The 21,433-nt window shown below is 36.0% G+C and overlaps 1 protein-coding gene, 1 non-coding gene and 1 pseudogene across 3 annotated transcripts in view; all 3 read right to left on the bottom strand.

Annotated features, from left to right (window-relative positions):
• GALNT7 (polypeptide N-acetylgalactosaminyltransferase 7) overlaps positions 1 to 21,433 on the bottom strand; it is a 191,699-nt gene that overhangs the window by 154,277 nt on the left and 15,989 nt on the right. The gene's annotated exons all lie outside the window — the stretch shown is intronic.
• LOC141546217 (SUMO-activating enzyme subunit 1-like) overlaps positions 1 to 21,433 on the bottom strand; it is a 68,563-nt pseudogene that overhangs the window by 34,662 nt on the left and 12,468 nt on the right.
• LOC141548140 (U6 spliceosomal RNA) lies at positions 6,349 to 6,454 on the bottom strand. Its single transcript, XR_012483827.1, has one exon. It is a non-coding gene; the product is annotated as a U6 spliceosomal RNA (small nuclear RNA).

Raw genomic sequence — 21,433 nt, 5'->3', positions numbered from 1 at the left:
CCTTTGACCATAATGCATTTAAATGTACTCAAAATAATAAAACCCAGCTCTCCCCCACAACACACACTTTTAAAGGGCTTTATCTATTAACTCTCCTAGGAGCCATTTTTTCAGCTCAGAAATACAGCACTACATTTGTAGAGAAATAAACTATTATAATATTATAGATTTCCTTTTTTTTTTTTTTTGAGTCTGTAAATTGTTTTGCCAGTACTAGAAGTTCAGTGTTCAATCACCGGCTAGATCCCAATACAGATCTATACAGAAACTCTAACCAGCTCCATTTCCAATCTACACTGGTTAGCTCTCTCCTCCCAACTCCAGGGAGGTTCACCATATTGCCAGGTAATACAGATAAACAATCACCTTAGCCTATTGCACCCCCAAGAATAAACATCCTTGGGGCACCTAATTGGTGCCTGAAGTCAGGAGGACCTGAGTTCAAATTTGACTTCAGACACTTAACACTTCCTAGGTGTGTGACCCTGAGCAAGTCACTTAATTCCAACTACCTCGGGGGAAAAAAAAGTAGACATCCTTTACAATTAAACCTCAATTATAGGTGCTCACTACTAAATCTATAAAAAGTTCATAAACAAAAACCAAAGACATATGTTTACCTTGCATTCCATTCCCATGAAAGGTTTTACAAGGAGAAAACAATAGGTTTATTCTCTTACCTGAATACTTTAAGACAGGAGATATGATTCTTATTGGCTGGTTGGGATCTGAATTATTCAAGTCTGGAGCCAGAGATGATCAGAATACTCCCCCTCCCCCTGTCCTTTCTCTCCTCTGCTTCCACTTAAACCCCTATGGGCCCACAACCAAATGTGAATGTTCCTTACCATCCAGGAAGACCCGATAACATGATTCAAATCGTACAGTTTTCATACACGATGAGCAATTGCTAAAAGCCCAGGAAACTGCAGAGGCAGTCAAGAATCCTATCTTAGCTGAGGAGGGAATATAATTTCACAAAGAGGGTGATTGAGTCTATGAAACTGGGCTTTCTTCCCAGACCCTGCAAAGAGAACCTTAATGATAGGCAATGAGATACTGGATCTCCCACCTGTCCTGAATACCTTGCATTTTCTAGTGTCTTACCATCCTTAAGCTTCAACAAGGCACTTCATCTTTACCTCATTCTACTTGCTACTTATACTATAAGGACCAGTTGATGCAGAAATGTGCTTGGTCCTTCAGGGTATTTTGAAATTCTAGAGTTTCTTTAAATCACAGATTCATAGAATCATGTCCCATCAAAACTCTAGGATGAAAAGTGCTTTAAGGATCAGATTTTTGCACTTAATAACATTTATTTTTCCTATTATTAATTAAATTAATTTAATTAAAGTCTTCAACATTCATTTTTGTAAAATTTTCGATTCCAAATTTTTATCCCTCTCTCCCTTTCCTCTCCCCAAGACAGCAAGACATCCTATATACACTATAAATGTACAATCACATTAAACATTTTCATATTAGCTATGTTGTAAAAGAAGAATCAGAACAAAAGGGAAAAACCACAAGATAGAAAAAAACCCAAATTTTTTTAAAAAGTGAAAACAGTATGCTTTGCTCTGCATTCAGACTATATAGTTCTTTTTCTGGATGTAGGGAACATTTTCCATCATAAAAGTCTTTTGGAGCTCTCATTGCTTACCATAGTGCTGAGAAGAGCTAAGTCTATCATAGCTGACATCACACAATCTTGCTGTTACTGTGTTTAATTTACTCCTAGTTGTGCTCACTTCACTCAGCATTAGTTCGTGTAAATCTTTCCAGACTTTCTGAAATCTACCTGCCTTCTTATAGAAAAATAGTGTTCCATTACATTTATGTGCCATAACTTGTTCAATCATTTCCCAATTAATGGGCATTCCCTCAATTATGGGATTCTTATTATACGTATGACCAAAAGTTACCAAAATAATATTCTGATGATTGACCTTTTTGTTAGTCCCTCTTTAAAAACAGTTCTCTTATAAGTTTCTCAGGATAGAAAACAGGATTTCATTTCTAAGCTCCCCAGCAGTGTTCTATCATCTTCAGCAGTCTCCTATTCACACACACACAAAAATAAGGACAAGGAAATACTAATGTGATTTACTTTTGTTCATAGGTAGGTGATTTTAAATTCTTTGGACCAGCTATGAACAATGTGGCTGTATAGAAAGACCTGAATTTAGAATCAGAAAACCAAGATTTGAATATCAAGAAAGCCATACACTACCTATGTGACCACTGAGATACTTTTTAAGCTATCTCCTCCCAGCTTTAAATTACTTATCTCAGTAATATGATGAAATCTCAGTAATCTCAGATGATGAGGATGAGGAATGATAACATATAGTACTTTTAAGGTTTGCAAAGCACTTACATATGCTATAGAAAGAGACAATCTCCTTATGTAATGATAATACTAATACCTTCATAAGACTTTAAGATTTATCTTGTATTATTTTTATATTATATTTTTTATCTTATATCTTATATTATTTTTATTTTATCTTATAGTATTTCATTCATTCTTATATGAAATAGATACTACTATCCCCTTTTATTTTATATCTTATCTTTTATTATTTTATCTTATATTATTTCATTCGATTCTTATGAAATAGATACTACTATCCCCCTTTATACAGATGAGGAAAACTAAGACTGAATTAAAAGACTTGAGTAGGAAGTATTTAAGTCAGAATTTGAATGCCTGTCTATAAGTCAGATAGTTAATCCATGTCAATGAGTTAGTTTCATGAATCCCATTACTACTTTTCCAACAAAACTTGAAAAGAAGGGATGTTTTGACAGATGTTGATCCCTTTCTCCAAAATCATGACTGCAGATTTCCTAGAAGAATTAGGCCTTTCTTCACTGCTTAAAGTCAGTTATTCTCCTACATTCCATTAATACATGAATTATATTTTATTTTTTATTTCAATAAAGGAATCAATTTTAACCATATTGGAAAATACCTTTTATTTTTCAATATCATAAATATACACATATAACACACTGCATTTCCTACTAGTCCACGTGAGGTCTGAATGAATACCTTCAGCTGAAATAAACCTGACTTTCCCTATCTTTGGATGGCTAAGTGGTACAATGGATAGAGTTCCAGGCCTAGAGTTCATGAGTTCAAATCCAGCTCCAGACACTAACTAGTTATGTAATCCTAGGCAAGTCACTTAATCCTATTTGCCTCAATTTTCCCATCTATAAAATAAGCTAGAAAAGCAAATGACACTTTCCCAGTATCTTTGTCAGGAAAACCCCAAATGGGATCATGAAGAATTGGATACAGCTAAAATAACTGAACAAAAACCAAAAAAATTCAATCACAATCTTCACAATCTAATCACAATCTTTGGACTTCTTTTCTTATAGTACAATAATATTCCATTATAATCATATACCACAGCTTGTTTAGCCATTCTTCAATGAATGGTCATCCCTTCAATTTCTAATTCTTAGCCACTACAAAAAGAGCTGCTATTAATATTTTCCTACAAATAGATCTTTCCCTCCCCTTCCCCTTTTTGATATCTTTGGGACATAGATCTAGCAGTGGTGTTACTGAGTCAAAGGACTTTTATACTCCTTTAAGCATAATTCCAAATTACTCTTCAGAATAGTTGGATAAGTACACAACTCCACCAACAATGCATTATGTTGGATGTTACTGTTAAAACTAAGTACTCTGCACTCAAGAAATTGGGGTGGTCTTCAGTTATCCTAGATTTTTATCTGGGGAGTGGGAAGGGCAGGCGTAAAATGCCCTGGACCAAAGAGTCTACACAACACAATACAAGAACTAGCCTAGTTTCTCTCCTCCCCCATGGGGGGAGATAGACAGAATCACAAACTGTTCTAGAGTAAAATCCATTCTTGGGATGTTCTATCTTGAGTCATAATTTAAGAGCATGGATTATATTCCCCAACCATCAAGAAACAAGTTAAATCTTGGGGGAAGATATAAAGAAGGTTTTTAAATTGCTTATTATCTGGAATACTTTCATGTTAGCTCTACTCAGAACTAACAAAGCACTTTATATTTAGGACTTTTAAGTTCTAAGATCTTAGATCTAAACTAGAAGGGTTTTCATATTCTAGCCAACCCCCTTATTTGTACTGAGGATGAAACAGAGGCCTAGAGTCACTAGTCTAGGGTTATGAGGGTAACATATCCAGTTCATAGCTAGGATTCACATCCAATGGTCTTTCAATCCAGTGGTCTTTCCACTATACTATATATTGGTTCCAGCTGGTCCAAAAAAATTAAATTTAGCTATGAAAACCTGAGCCAAACTTTTTAAGTTTGCAATATACTCCAAGGCTATCTTTGATCTCCAAGCTTCTCCCCCTCCCTAACTCCCCCACAAAATGAAGAAGCTCTTTTTAAAGATTCTATTTGAAAAATCTCAGAAGTCCAGATGCAGATGTTCCTACTGTAGGATATATTCTGAAGCATGTACTTATTGGAAATTACCTGTAAGGCAAGTATCCAAACTTAGTTCATAGCTTGATATCATTGAAAATTTGTAAACACCATCTTTTCTTTGTACCCGAACATATTGAGTTCCTGAATTTACATTCAAAGCCACAGAATATTTCTGCGAATGTGAAAAATTTGGCAAGAACAATTCCTCACAGCCTTCCAGATATTTGGGGGGAAAAAATTGCAACATGTTGTGCATTAACCCCTAGGCAACTAGACAGCCTTCCTCAGTAGACAAACAAAAACATTAGCTGCCCCACCCCCTTCCAGCACTTCAAAACAATCTAAAGCATGTGCAGCATCATTTGGGAAAAGCTTTATAACATTATTAGCATGTTGCATAAAAGCTGAGCCATATAAATCCTAATTAGTTTGCTCTGCTAGTTTCCTCTATCCCTCCATTAGCTTCTAATGTTCCACCACTGTTTGTAACTTAACCAAGTACAATAAAGGAAGAAGAGAGCAGGAAGGCCAATTTGTTAAACAGGTAAGAAAGCATTTTAATTAATTATCAGATTCCGACTACCAACAGAACTTTAAACCCATTTGCAAATGGAAAAGTAGAAATTAACTATTCAAAATCTAATTTGCTTTACTGAATGATTGAGTCCTACAGTGATAAGCTGAATGCAGAAAATTTTATATTCGTTAAAATGCTCATAATAAATGCTGCAAGACGTTATTAGTACCATGACAACAGAAATTAGATGGTTTGTTTGGGGAGTTTTTCTGTTTAAACACTTAATGTTGTTACAGATCTTTCTGATAATAAGCTACTCAGAATGCTAGATTCAAACCCTATACACAGGAAGCCTGGAAGGGAAGAACAAATTAGAGATAATTTGTTGTAGTTTTATAGAGAAAGAAACTGAGGCCCAAGGATATGAAATTTGAAAACTAACACTACTAATAATGGAATATAACCCCAGGGCCATAGTATTATAGATTTATAACTTGGGTGGGACCTTTGAGATCACCTAGTCTTTATTTCTCATTAAAAATGAGACCCAGGGAGGGTGAGTGGGATGGTTGCCACATACACCCCAAACATCAGAAGTGGGATTTGAACTGAAAGTCATCCAATTCCAGAGATGGTCATCTCTACTGCGATACTATTTTTACTTTGAATCCAAAAGGACTAAGATTGCATCTACGCCAAGCACATTAAGTGGACTTTGATAGTCTGGTATGAAAAGGAAAATTCTTCCCCTTGTGGTCAATCTTCCAGGCTTGAGCCTTTCTGAATTTATCAGGACTGGTTCTCAGATCACAGGCCTAACGCTTTCACCAGGGCCATATTCAGAGCTTGGCAGGATTCGCTAGCATTTGTATTCTGCTGGCATGGCCTTTTGGAGCTGGAACACATTATCGGTTGAGACGCTTCACTTGGGAGCAACAAAATGCAAAGCATCATCAAGAAAGTTATTAGAGATGAATAGAACACTAGCAAACATACACACAAATGCTGTACAACTGCCCTTGACTATTTGATGGTGCACCTCTAAAAAAAAAAGATAAACTAAAATGGACCTTACAAATTATCTTGCCCTAACACCATCACTTTACATGCCCAAAAGAGAGGAAATACTAGCCCAAAGTAACAGTGGGAAGAGCTTTCTCTGGCCAAAAAAATAGCTCCTTTCTTAACCTACTCAGGTACTTGAAATTTCCATCATTTCCCAATAATTCTGGTCAAGGCACGGTTCTTCCACAAGTTCCTATTAAACACAATGAAGTTACCTAGAAGAGGCAAAATTCGTCCATTTGTAGTCTATTCCCATAGTGAGCAGGACTCTGAAGGAATGGAACACAAGATGGGCAAGTTTGTTTATTTTTTACCTTTAAATGTGAAATACTTTGCATATTTGCATATTATTCTTGTGCAGGGGCCATGCTAATCTCTGTGTATCATTTCAATTGGAGTATAGGTGCTGCTGAAGTGAGCACAGAACATGTATGTTTAATGGAGGGTGTTTATCCTTGTGCTGCTACTTGAATCCAAAATTAACTAAGTCAATCTATCAACAAATATTTACTAAGCGCCTAACATTTGCCAGATGCTGGAAGCATCACCTACAATTCTCTTGACTATATGATATTCGCAAAGGTTCATTATAATAAAAGTTTAACAGGATGCCATAAGAAGTGGCCTGAATTGAAGTTATTTTTTGTCCTCATGATACACTCCCCACTACTTTAATATAGTAGAGGACCTTCACAAAATGGGAAGGGACACAATTCAAAGAGAGGCAATCCAAATGACAGGGGAAATGGAGTGATTTTCAGAAGAAGAATAATTAACGAAAGATTTCATAGTTTTAATCCAAAATTCAAAATGTTCTTAGTTCAAAAAGAAAAGAGTTTATGATTAAATACAGTGGGCTTCAATTTTTTTCCTCTATAAAAACTAGGGGGTTAACATTCCAATAAAAAAATTAAAAGTAGATTTACTCTAAAAGCTCGGAATTTCCAAAATAGACACCATGCACATTCCAGGTCAAATGCAGGTAGTTTTGGGGCCCAAACCCAAAGTTTCCACGGTAGGGGTTTAATGACCTATGAAAGGAATCATTCCAAAAGTTCCTGGACACTAAAAATAAAATAAACTAAACACACATTGGATATTTGAGGAGCTTTCTATTAAAAGACATGGGCAAGAACCAAACATAAGTACAAAAGGACCCTTCTGCTAATTTGGCTTGCAAATGAAAGAGAGTTAAAAACATGCTCTACTAACCTGTGGACCTCCGTCACTATCTGCTCTGCCTAACTTGCTGGCAGCACTATCTGACCCTGAGCATCTCCAGGATGAACCATGGCCATCTTCCAAACAAAGACAGATTGCTGGATACTAAATGGAAAACAGTTTGGCCTGCAGCCATATGTTTAATATCGGATCATTGCTGAGGAGCATGGGATGGGGGTGGGGTGCAGCAGGAATTTCCTATCATGTTTTAGGACCCAACTAAGAAGACTAAGAAAACCTGAAATGAATATAGTGTTGTAATAAAATAAAACTTAGAACCAGGTTAATCTGACACATATTGAATGATATGCATAATCATTATTGTGCTACATGATAATTAGGTGTAAGTAGTAAGCAGTTTCAGAGTAAATGACTATAATTACAACTACTTCTATACTGACAAACTAAGTATTTCTGGAATCGTTTAAGCAAAAGGGATATAGAAGAGTCATTAGAGGCTAGGAGGTTCAGAAGACCCAAAATTCAAAAATGGGGCCTAGGGGAAGAGGAAGGACCAGTTTGGGTAGCAAAGTCCTTAAACCAGATACTCCATGTGTTATTGCCTCATACGTGCTTTAAAAAAAAAAAAAAAAAAAATTGAACAAGGTAGAAACTGGATTCCAAGGTTCGTGAAGGGTAGAGAGAAAATTGATTTAAACAAAGCTTCTTAAATTGTGAGTTGCCACCCCCTAAGGGGTCATATAACTAAATGAGGAAGTTGTGAAAATTTTGGCAACAGTAAAAGGTAACAAATATTCTGCCAAGATTTAATTCTTTATATAAAAACAAATACATCCATCTCATTAGTACACAACTTTGTTTTTGTTATATAATAACATATAATAATATAATAATAACATAATAAATGCTAAAATTATATGTTAAAGAATTGCTTTAAAATAAATTTCTTTATGATTTATTATTAATAAATGTTTGATTTATATACCTATTTTAAATACCTGTATACGCAAGATAGTGAAAAAATTCTCAGAGGAGAATTTTTGAGACTAAGGAATGTTTAAAAAGCTCTGGTTTAGAACAACAAAACCCCTCTTCAGTGAGTCCTACACTCCCTAGAAGTAGGAAAATCAGGAGGTACCAGTGGTCTTTCTTTGGCAAAAGCAGGGCTTAGAATGGGAGTGAAAGAATAAATGGGAACCACATTTCCTCTCTAATTCCCTATTCCTCCAAAGTCAGTCTTCTGTAAATATTTAGAGAGTGGAGAAGGGGGTAATCTCAGTCTCTGACTTCATCAGTGTTAGAAATCCCCAGTATTAAAATTCTCTCCACTCATTCCACATAGAGACTTGAGAATTGTCAAAAGTTAAATTACTGTCTGAGGTCACAAAGTCAATAGCTATCAGAGGTTACCTCCCTCTCCCCACCTACCACTTTTCAGCTTCCTTTTATAAATGGTTTTACCTCATTAGATTGCAAGCTCTAGGAGGGCAGAAAACATCTTTTTATTTACATTTCTATCACCAGGTACAGAAGGCCCCAAATGACTAACTGTGATGATACTAGAATCCAGAGCTTCCTAAATCCATCTTCTAGAATACAGTAGTGTCACATTCAAATAGATATCTGATGGCTTCAGAATGAATTAGAAAACCATAAATTAATATGTTCTATATTATATAGTATTTTTATTATTTATGGCTTCAGAATGAATTAGAAAACCATAAGTTAATATGTTCTATATTATATAATATTTTTATTTATTTTGCTTATTTCCCAATTACATTTTAATCTCTTTGGGGGGAACTGGAAGTATTGGCAAGTACATTTGACAACTGCTCTAGGAAGATTCTCTAAGAATATAAATTCCAGAGAAGGCACTGATCCACATTGGTAGGCATCCATGTGTATATACATATACATGTACATATATATATATACACACACACACATATATATGTATATGTGTGTGTATGTATGTATATATATATATGTGTGTGTATGTATGTATATATATGTGTGTGTATATGTGTGTATATATGTGTGTGTATATGTGTGTGTATGTGTATATATATGTATGTATATATATATATATATATATATATTTTTTTTTTTTTTTTTTTTTTTCAGGGATTCTTATTTTCACTTGTGATCCCTTTTTGCCTGATACATTTTTATGTGATCTTGGGTATATTGGTATATATCTATATATAGGTATACATACCTACTTTTGTTTGATTTGACTTGATCAAATTTGATTATATGAATCAAACATTTAATGATAATGAATCATTAACCCCCATATTCAGTCACAAGACCCCATATTGGGACACTAATCACATTTTAAGAAGCTGGCTATGTATATCTATGTGTGAATACATATATACATATAGGTAATTTTGGTTCATCAGAAAGCAAAGTAAGTAATGTCAAGAATCATATGTACTTGTATTGGTCAACCTGGCATCTGGGGGAAGGGGTGGGGGGAAGGAGAGGAAAAGTTGGAACAAAAGGTTTGGCAATTGTCAATGCTGAAAAATTACCCATGCATATATCTGGTAAATAAAAAGCTATAATAAAAAAAATTTTTTAAAGAAAAAAAAGAGAATCATGTACTCTGAAAAGGAGCAGGATATCATTAGTCTGTGTAGAAAGTGGGAAATTCCTATAGGGAGGAAGCAAGACCATCCTAGCTTGAATTTAAAAAGGAGGTTGCTTTCATTAAAAGCAAAATATTCACTGGGTAGTAGAGAATGGTGTTTATCTTCTAAGGACAAAGCTATTTATTTTCCTTGTTATTATGAAATATCTCAGCTATTGTCCTGCCTCCCTAAAACCTGCGATGGTTTGAAATCTTTTTGTCTTGCTATTCATGAATGCTTTCGGTGCTTCAGAGACATGGTGATTTCAGTGACCTGGGTCCCTTCTCCTCAGATCAGGTAGTAAGCATTCTTTGTCTTAGCAGACGGTCTTCATGACTATTGTGGCCAAATGAATTATCAGCGGGTAGCCAACCAGCTGGTCGTGTACCACTGCCAGGCTGGTCCTTGGACAACTGGAATGCAGGGTAAGACACTGCCTGAGGGAACTAGGGTCTCTTTCATGTGTGAATACATACATGTGTACATTTAATATGTGTGTGTTAGTATATACATAGAGAGATATCTCTAATGATACAATATGTATATATAGCTACAGGACACATAGCTCTTTTTGTAGAATGTATCTTTATATATGTATATACAAGTATCTGCATTTACACCTACAAGTAGCTATATAGCTAGCTATGAAGATACTTGTGCATCTTTGAGTATATACGGCTTGTATGTGTAGGTATTTAGTCTAGGTATCTATCTGTATCTATGCATATACAGGTATAGAGATACTTATGTGTACACATATTTCTATAGATGCATATATACATATATACACATAAATACTTCCATACACACACACAAAGATATCTTTATAGGCATCTATATAGATAACAATCAAGATACCCATATCTATCTATACACACATATACAACTATAGGTAAATATATATGTTTATATACATACTATATTCAAAAGGAAGGAAGGAAGGAAGGAAGGAAGGAAGGAAGGAAGGAAGGAAGGAAGGAAGGAAGGAAGGAAGGAAGGAAGGAAGGAAGGAAGGAAGGAAGGAAGGAAGGAAGGAAGGAAGGAAGGAAGGAAGGAAGGAAGGGAGAGAGGGAGGGAGGGAAGGAAGAAAGGAAAGAAGGAAGGAAGGAAGGAAAGAAGGAAGGAAAGAAGGAAGGAAGGAAGGAAGGAAGGAAGGAAGGAAGGAAGGAAGGAAGGAAGGAAGGAAGGAAGGAAGGAAGGAAGGAAGGAAGGAAGGAAGGAAGGAAGGAAGGAAGGAAGGAAGGAAGGAAGGAAGGAAGGAAGGAGATAATGAAAAAACTTAAAATTATCTCAATATTCCAGAAAGAAGCTAAATGGCACAGTGGATAGAGAGCTCCACAAAGTCATCAAGTTCAAATCCAGTCTCAGACACTTACTAGCTCTATGATCATGGATACTCTTGTTTGCCTCAGTTTCTTGAACTGGAAAATAGGAAAAAAAAAAAAAAAACAGCACCTATCCTGCAGAATTGTTGTGATGTTGAAACAAGATAACATGTACAAAGCACTTAGCACAGGGCCTGGCATGTAGTAGGTACTATATAAATTCTCCTCCTTCCTTCCCATCCCCATCATGCATTCCAGATTTTGTGTGTGTCTATGTGTAGAAGCATCAGTGAATTTGTATATATACATGAATGCATGGTTATGTGCTGTGGAGATACATCCCAGATTTGGGGCACGTATGGTAACAAACTTTATAACGCAACAGCAGGCTCTCTGTTCTGTATTCCACTCACTCATCCAGGACGGAGGAGCCCAATTTGGATCAGTACTGAGCAAGAATACAAGCAACTGCTGCCTTTGGTAGAGAGAGAAGGTCTTTAAGCAAAAGAGACTCACTACTGAATATGACACATAACCTGGCATCTTTCTTCACCTTGGCCTGGTAACAAAATGATGCTCCTTCCAGATCATGCTGAGGGGCTAATGAAAGCTACAATACTGCACAAAAAAAGGCAACTTAAACTATTTCTTCTGACACTGCATTACTATTTCTGGTAATACCTGAAACTAGACCCTTTTCCCCACCCTCAGAGCCTAAGGAATAAAGCTATTATTTTTTCAAGTAAACCAACCCTTCAAGGAGATAAATAGCACCTCCTCCTTCCCCAAAATGAATGAGTAAAAGAATAAAGAATTCTTGCTCTGTCAAAACCCAGCGCTAAGCATTGGAGATAGAAAAATAGGACTCCGTTCTCTCCAGGAGCTGGGGCAGATAATGTCTATGGAAAGTTTCAGCTACAAGTCAGAAAGATCTCATGGTCCATAGGGTGTAGAGACAAAATAAATGTAATATCTCTCATTTAATGTCATTTTGATAGATAAAAATCAGTTTCCAACAGTGAACCATAGGACAAGCTATCCTGATAAACTGGTCACTTCTAACCTCATCCCTAAGCCATACCATCTCCCTTAGCCTCCTTTATCTATCCTCAGATTAGAGAGCTGAAGGGTGGAGTCAAATTCCTCCCAAAGCTTTCCTTCAGCAAAGGCAGAAGTCTAGTTTCAGTTATTAAAGTGTACATCTGAGGCGTTAACAGGGAAGGAAGAGGGATTCCTTTCTTCTTGACACTTAAACCTGCACCAACTAATTAAAGAAATGTTTTTTTAATCAGTTAACTATGAGTTACTGATAACCTACCAAAGGGTTGCCAGACAACTTAATAGAGCTCGTCTGCTAATGGTAAAATATGTGATTTTGAATTTCATAGTTCAAACTATCAAGAAGAAAATTAAATATCATCAAGAACTTGTTAAATAATTTGTAAATAATATATATATTATATATAATATAATATAAATAATATATATATACCAGTACTTCAGTTCTTCAGAACTAGAACAAAAGGATATTAGGTCCTTTTTTTTGAGATTGTAACTGATTAATTTGTTTACCAATTTTCTAAAATAACAATATTACTCCACAAAAAAGGAAGGAAGGAAGGAAAAGAGGGAGAGAGAGAGAGAGAGAGAGAGAGAGAGAGAGAGAGAGAGAGAGAGAGAGAGAGAGAGAGAGAGAGAGAGAGAGAGAGAGAGAACGAGAAGAAAAAGATGCATGGGGAGAGATTTGTGAAAACACATAAAAGATAGAATGTAAAAAGCATCTCAGCTCTGCTACTTCCTATCTTACCCTAAACAAGTCTCTTTAACACCTCTCTATATACTTTAGTTATTTCCTTTGTAAAATGAGGGAATGCTAAGGTCCTTCTCCAGCTCAATTTAGGATCCTAATATGGAAGTAAAGGCCAAACCTAAACTAACACTAAATTTTAGGAGGAAGACTTCACTTGAAGCTACTACTCGGAGCTCTTAAGGTTTCAAAGGAGGAGAAAACTCTTGAGTTGGATTTAACCATGTCACATTTCCTGATTCAAACTCCAGTGGCCTCATTTTGTTCTTGATATTTAAAGCACTTAATAACAAAGCATTTTCCTACCTTTCTTAACTTTTTATATTTTACTTTTCTCCATACATTCCAGGCAGGCAAGCTATTCCTTCTATATCATACTCCATCTTTTCTCTCCATGCATTTAACACAGACTGCCCCTCACATATATAATCCTGTTCTCCCTCTCCTCTGGGGCATCCTTAGCTTACTTAAAAACTCAACTCAATTCTCTCTAATTTTTGTAGAATTTCTTTCTTCATCCTCCCAGCTACTAGAATGTTCCCAATTAAGGAAATCTCCCATCTTTTCCACATAATAATAATAATAATAATAATAATAATAATAATAATAATAATAATAATAATAAATAGATAGCATTTATATATTGCTTTAAGGTTTGAAAAAACATTTTATAAATATTATCCCATATAAATGTATAGAATATAACATATTAACTCTAATAAGACTTTTGAAACATTCTAAATATGGTCTTCCCCATTAGGATGTTAAGCTCCTTAAGGTGAGATGGCATTTTTTGCCCTTTTTATTCATCCCTAGCACAGTGCCAGGCACATAAGGAAGCATGACTGATTCAGATGAAGGGCAAGAGAGAGCCTGTGTGACTGGAGTAGTGCCAGCATGCCCCAAGTAACAGAGTGGGCAGATGGATTAGCATGGGGTGGCTGAGTAGCATGGCTTTCCTTGAACAAAGGCTATGTTAAAAACTCAAGAGAGAAAGTCTGGAGCCAGGATGTGGGGAGCCTTAAATGCCAGGGTCAGTTTATACTTTATCTAGTTTTTTGAGAAGAAAAGTGACTCACTCATTAACTAACTTCCTGGCTCACTAAAGAGAGAAGCTCAATCGATTCAAATATTTTAAAGCAGAAATCACACTGAGATCTGTGATGGTAAAGGTTGAGGAGGAAGGTTCATGGTAGAAACAACTCCTTCAGAGCAGAATCTCTCTTCTAATTAGAAAATTTCTGATTTCTGACTCAAGATTGGGTACTTTCTGCATGATTGCCTATGTATCAATTGAGCTGGGAAAGTTGCTGTCTCCTTAAAGACAGGCAAAGAATAAATCTGCAAAACATATTTCTAAACCAAATTGCAAAAAGCTTGCAGCTCCCTATATGCACACTTGTTTTTATCTTGTCAGTGCTTTGCCCATTTCTTGCACCATTTCAGAGCTGGAATGACACTATCATCAAGAACATCCTGTTTTTACATGTCCTGGAAAATATAGAATGCTAAGAAAGAATGAAAGACCATTGAAGCCAAGAGATTCAAATCCCAATCACCTGACACTTATTACCTGTGGGACCTTGGGCAATACAGACTCATCTTTCTAAGTTCAAATCTGGATGCAGAAACTTCCTAGCTGTGAGAGACTTTGGGCAAATCAGTTAACCCAGTTTCAATCTCCTCATCTACAAAATTAGCTGGAAAAGGAAATGGCAAACTACCCCAATATCTTTATCAAGAAAATCCCAAATAGGGTCATAAAGAGAAAGTGAAAATGACTGAACAAAAAAAATTTTTAGTAATAGATTTGAAAGCTGTACATCATAAAGTTGTAGCTGGGCTTAGCAGTTTCCTAAATCCTGGACCAGTGTTCTATCCATGGCATCACAGTGGATACTTCTGTAATTGCAAAAATAGAGATGTATAACTGCCCACATCTTTAAAAAAAATCAGTCTACTCTTGACTCGAGTAGGTGGTAATATATAATATAAAATAAAATAAAAATCAAGCATAAGTTCCTATGGGAGAATGTTAATATGCTTGGCTACTTTTAAAAATCCCATTTAAATTTTTAAAAAATTCTATAAACTCTAAAATGCAAGTCTTCCAGCTTGGCTGTCTGTTATTGGGAAGACAGAAGGGGCTCGTCTGTGGAGTGGCAGAGAACAGAATCAGATGAGTCAAAAATCTGAGTTAGTCTGAGAGGAAGCTAGAGGCAAAAAAAAAAAACAAAAAAAAAAAACATAATGAAGAATGGAGTGTTCATGCAAGGGTCATTACAGAAGTCCAGAAGAAAAAGGGAACTAGGTCAAAAATATAAGTCCTAGAGACAAGATATGTTGTCCATCCGGAGGATGGAAATAGTGTCAAAGACTCTCTAGGAAACTGCTGAGTTTGGTTAACTTAAAAAAGCCCCCAAATTAATCAGCTAAAAAATAAGGAGTTCAGAGTTGGCCCTTTCTCTCTGATTTTGGTGACACATTTGGACAAATAAATCCTTCTTCATTCTCCTGAATGGCCATGATGTTAGGCCCTGGGAAGCCACCAACCAAAATGTGAACTTAAATTTAGTGAGAAATGCACTTGCCCAGATATCTAAAGACCTGTCATCCAATCCTGGATTAATCAATTTACTCACACTGTGACTTTAGAACAATAATTTCCTCTTCTATAAAATGAGAGGCCTGGAGGCTCAGTTGGATAAAGCACTGGACCTAGAGTCAGGAATACCTAAATACAAATCCAATTTCAGGCATTTACTAGCTTGTGTGACCCTGGACAAGCCACCTAACCTTTGTCAGTCTGTTTTCTATCTGAAAAATGGAGAGCCTCCCAGAGTTGTTGTAAAGATCAAATGAGAAAATATATGTAAGCACTTACTTAGCACAATGCCTGGCACATAGTAGATACTATATAAATGCTATTATTATTATTATTATTAATACCTACCTCCCCAGGATTGTTGTAAAGAGTCAATGAAATATTATTTTTAAAGACTTCTGCAAACCTTAAAGCACTAATTATTATTAATTAATACTAATTATTATGACCAATTATTATCTAAAAGATTTCTTAGAGTTTTACTCATTCCAGGATTCTAAGATTCCTTCCTTTCTGGATGATACCTAACCTCCCAGTTAAACACACAAACTCCTATTTTCCTCCTACACATCCCATAATTAACATCAACTAATTTGCCCTAGGAAACTTGGATTCATTACCATGGACTGAGACAGATGTGTAGGGGTTTTTTTCTTCAAACTTCCCATTATGCACAAATTCCCATTAAGATAAAATATATGAATTTTCAAAAATTCATGGATCATTTGAACTTCAACAAGTTTGTGATCTAATCAGAGAAAACAATATTAAAGTCTAAAAAAAACTTAGGAACTCTGATTAGTACAAGAACCAATCACACTTTCAGGAGACTCATGATGAAACATGCTATTCAGATAGAGAGCCAACATGCTCTGGATGCAAACTGCATGTATGCATATGTATTATGCATTCGTAATTGCATCTCTCTCCTCACTGAGGGGATGAATGCCCTGACAAGACATTCATCTCCACCAATAAGCAAAGTTCTAAACCAGTGGGCTTTGGGATAAGAGATTCTGTCTCTGTCTGTCTCACACATACAATATACATTCTGGATGTGGCTACAGTGGGAAATCTGTTTTGTTGGACTCTCCCTATTTATAACAGATTTTTCTAGTTTGCTGAATGGGTAGAGGTCAGAGAAGGGGAGATGGGGAGGGAAAAGAACTTGGAACTGAAAATAAAATAGAGCTGAATTTAAAATGAATTAAATGAAAATAAATATAAAATGGAATTTTCAAAAAGGCAATGTTAACTGGTTACACTTGAGCTAGTCGAGAAGCTGGAGTGTGTTAAGGATGTGTGAGGAGATAGACAGCTGAGAGCTTTTCAGTCATACAGACTTGTACTTGTTCCTGGTAACCACCCCCACGATACTGAGGTTTATATTTAGTGATCGTAAGCTGAAGAGCTCTGTTGTCTTTCCTAAATAAAGATCACTTTCATTTTAATTCGAGACAGGAAGCTTTTAAGTGGTTTATATTTAAAAATCATCATTAAGTGATTTTCTCATGCTATGAAATAACTCTACACTTTATATCTCTAAGATGAAGAAATGGGGAGTCAGACAGGTCACACAGACACTAAGTAACCTCATTCAACCCCAAATTAAAATTGCAATACCCATTTCTACCCCATCACCCTACCTCTTTGGGAAATTCCCTAAAGGAACCAGCATTTTTTAAAAAAAAAATTTTTTTTGAATCCTTCTCTTAGAAGTTCAAGAATCTCAATTTCCCACCTGGTGGCAAATTAGGGACTTCTGAAGACAGGAACGCTTTTCAGGAGTCTGGGGTACCATTTTGTGAAGCATTGGAGTGAGAGCGTGTCCAGCTTGCTCCGGTCAGTCTGATCCCAAGATGATTATACTGATCAAAGGCAGATTAGCTTACACTAAATCAAATTAGCATTATGCTGGGATTTGGGGATTGCTGGGTTTTTTGGTTTTTTAAAATATCAGCCAACTCTAAATTAATTTTTAAATTTGGACATAATATCCTTATCCTAAATCAGAGAGGACAAGATAAATCATGGAATTCTGAGAGAAAAAAGAGTTTCTAGTCGTTAAAAGATATTAGAAACTTGACCAAATGGATAGATTTTAGATTCTTTTTATTATTGTTTTTTAAATGATTTGTAATATTTCCAGAATTTTAGGCAACTGGGTTGGCCTATTGAGTTGAAATGAGTTATAACTGATATTTACATAGCACTTTAAAGCATACAAACAATTTACATTAATGGTACATTACCACCATCTGAGCCTCATAACAACTTTTTGAGGTGAGATGGGCTCTGTTTCAATTAGATCTGTGATTTTCGGAGCTCTCAGTGGAGGATGACTTCTACCAGTGTAGATGGGCACAGTGACCTGCCAAGGATGATGTATCTTTATATATTTCTCCCACAGGACTTGAACCCACCAGATCTTCCTAATTCCCAAAATCCTAAACCCAAAAGCTATTTATTTTCTGAATTCAATTATTACAAGTCCGGTTGATCCCTTCTTATGAATGACGGAAACTGAAGCTCAGAATAATTGTTACTTTCCCGTGATCACCAAATACTGGGCTAAACAAGTGACAGAGGCTAAATTTGAACCCATAGTAAATTCTGGTGAGAGAGAAATGAAAGATGGCATAATCCCCTAATATCAAGGAATCTATCATCTAGAACACTAAATATGAAATTAGGAGTCATGGACTTGACACCAGCTGTATAAAATTTCTCTAAACTCAAGTTTCTTCATCTGCAAAAGGGAGATTATGCTTTTATGACCTTACCTCATAGGGTCATTTTAAGGAAAACATTGAAGTATTCCATAAATAGAAGCTTATAACCATGATTTAGCAAGGCAATAAGAGTTTTCTTCAAACATCTGCAGGCTGCCCCAGAAGCTGTGTGAAAACTCCCAGAAAGGCGTATTTCTGTTCAGCAGGAGAAAGCTGCAGTGGAAAATTTCCCTAATGAGCCCTGGTCTTCAATTCCCTTCCATAGAAGTGATCTTTCCATCTTCTGGACACCCAGATCCTTTTATTTTTAAATGTCCTGCGTCACTTATCACACTCTCTCTCTTATTATCGCTACTTCTAAACACATTTTATTTCCTCAAACAGATTGTTTGTTCCTCTCTGTACCTGCCCAAGCATATGGCACAGTGCCTTGGACCTTGCCCGCCAAGTATCTCACTTGCATCTTAAACAACACGTAGAACTCATTATTTTTCTTCTCAAACTCACTGCCCTTGTGAACTTTTGTATTTCTGTCAAGGGCACCATTATCTTTCCATTTGCCCAGGTTCACAACCAAACTCCATCCTTGAGTTGTGAAAACTCAATATGTGAATGTAAGACTCACATGTTCAGGTGATTGTTAAGGTCTTTACAACATTTCTTTTATCTGCTCTCTTCTCAATACATAGCCATAGCCTCATGACACCTCCTCCCTGGACAAATTCCAGCAGCCTCCTAATTACTGTCTCTGACACAAGTTTCTCCCGTCTCTAGTCTATCATCCTCAGAGCTGCCAAATGGTTTGCCTAATGGACCATTTTGACCAGTCTTTTGCTCTTTAATCTCCAATAGCTTCCTATTACCTCTAGGATCAAAATTAATTCTTCCACTTGATTCTGAAAATCATTCACATCCTGGCTGATTACTCTTTATGCATTCTATGGCTTTGTTCATCTAGAAGTTATTTTTTTCCCCTAACTAGACTACTGTCCCTCTCCCTGGCCCTTAGCATCTTTCGTTTCCTTTGGCACAAATACACTCTTCTACACTAGCCCTTTCACAATGCCTCATCTTGCATTTAAAGAAAAACAACCTATATTTATTTATATGTATGTGCATTTGCTGTCTCTCCCTTAGAAACTGTCTCCCCATTTCCTTTTTTGCCTTTGTTCCTCTCATGCTTGTCACCTAACAGAGTAGGTACTTAATCAATGAATATTGATTGAATATCTTCTCAACATTAACTATCAAGGTTGAATTTATAAGAGCATTTTAATACTTGAAGCTATCACAGTACAATAAAGTAGGCAGTTGGGGAGGGGGGTGCAGTGGAAAGTGACTTCCCTGCAAATAGAAATGGTCAAGTAAGGGCTGAATGTCTGTCTTGTGGGAAATGTTTCTGAAAATCATAGAAACAGAACTATAGAAATACCTAAATTCATTCCAAACCTAAAAGTTTGTTAATTAAATAAAAACACCCAATACTATAGGAATCTGAAGACAGATTACTTGAGAAATCACTTAATTTGTACCTGAATTTCTTTTGTAAAATGGTTATAATATTTGGTCAGTCTACTTCATGAGCCTAGTAATCATTCTGTGATATAAAAATTGAGCTTAAGATAAGATTTTTAGTCTGGGGACCACAACCTTACTTGTATATGTATTTTGTGTATTTCAATATAATTTTAGTGTTTAGTATATTTCAATATAATTGGTTTTATAATCTTTCGTGTTTTATTTTACACCTTTAAAACATTATGCATAATCTACATCAAATTGTCTGCCTTTTCAAGGATAGGAAAAAGGATGATAATATGAAAACAAAAAAAATTTAATCAATTATTAAAATTTTTGTTTATATATAATTGAGGGAAATACAAAATAACAAATGCAAAATATTTAAAACAAAAAATAAAAATATAATTCATAAGCCATTCTGCCCCAGGGGTCCATGACGCAAAAATAATTAAGAACCCCTGTTCTAAATATTAGATTTCTGCTTTTTAATGATTTAAAATGGTTTTAAGACTTGTATTTTTGCTTATAAGCTTTTTTCTTTTTTTCTCCCAAATACCTGGTTGGTGGTGGTATGGGTCAGAGGAAGAGGGTATATATATTAAGATAGATAACTGGGTCAAAACCAACAAAGAATAATTATTTATTGGGACTCTTTAAGAAAAAAAGAAATAAGGTTCTCTTTCCTGTATAGGCCCATCACAAACACCAGCTTAGGAAAATAATAAAACAAAAAGGCAGCTGAAGAGCTTCAATTATCTTTCATTAGCAAAGGTGGCTATATTCAGAAAATGCAACTCCTCCAGGTAGCTCCCTTAGAAAACTGTGCAGTAAGTGAGGCTTATCATTTGGAGGCAACATGCTATCTTCCAGGCTTGGTTTCCAACCATCAACATGTACTATAATACTATCTTAAAACAAAAATAATATCTTCAATGGAAGCCATTTTACACTGAGCTCCCGCTGGGAATGATTACAATATCAAATCCCACAATCGATCAGGAAAAAGAGGAAGGGTCTCAGAGGAAAGGGAAATGAACACTGTCTCAAAAAAAAAAAAAAAAAAATCCAAAAGGAGTTTAGATCACCTTTAAATGAATGGAAGTTTAGATTCTAGTTTTCACTTAGAAAACAAATCTAAGCACACTGTGCCCCACAGAACATCTGGCCTAGCTCCTTAGTCCACAGTGTTTATCATTTTCCATAATAAAAGGAGGACCTCGGTAGGGCTTACTTTCAATAGCTTCCCGTGAGCTATTATTTCAGCATTTTATCAGAGTTGTACACCAGCAGGAAGTGCTCACTTCACAGGACAGGCTTCCTCTCCCTAGCCCGGCTCTGCATTAGCCCAAGAGTCTATCCAAACTGGGATAAGCCTTGTGAGCAGAATGCTATGCAAGGGCTTCTGGTTTTGTTCTGGGTTGGGTTGGGGGGGTTGTTTGTTTTGCAAGACGTGGCAAAGCTTTCCACATTGACTTTGCTTCTCTGCTGTTATGAGTTAATTGAGAAGAGGTCAAACAGGACAGCTGCCCTGTATGAAACAACACTGGGCCCTGTACAAAGCTATTTCTCAGAGCTTATCATTCATTGGTG

The sequence above is a fragment of the Sminthopsis crassicaudata genome, chromosome 6 (assembly GCF_048593235.1).
Source record: "Sminthopsis crassicaudata isolate SCR6 chromosome 6, ASM4859323v1, whole genome shotgun sequence".
NCBI lineage: Eukaryota > Metazoa > Chordata > Mammalia > Dasyuromorphia > Dasyuridae > Sminthopsis > Sminthopsis crassicaudata.
The sequence above is the reverse complement of the archived record's forward strand: the minus strand, read 5'-3'. Positions and strand labels throughout refer to the sequence as shown.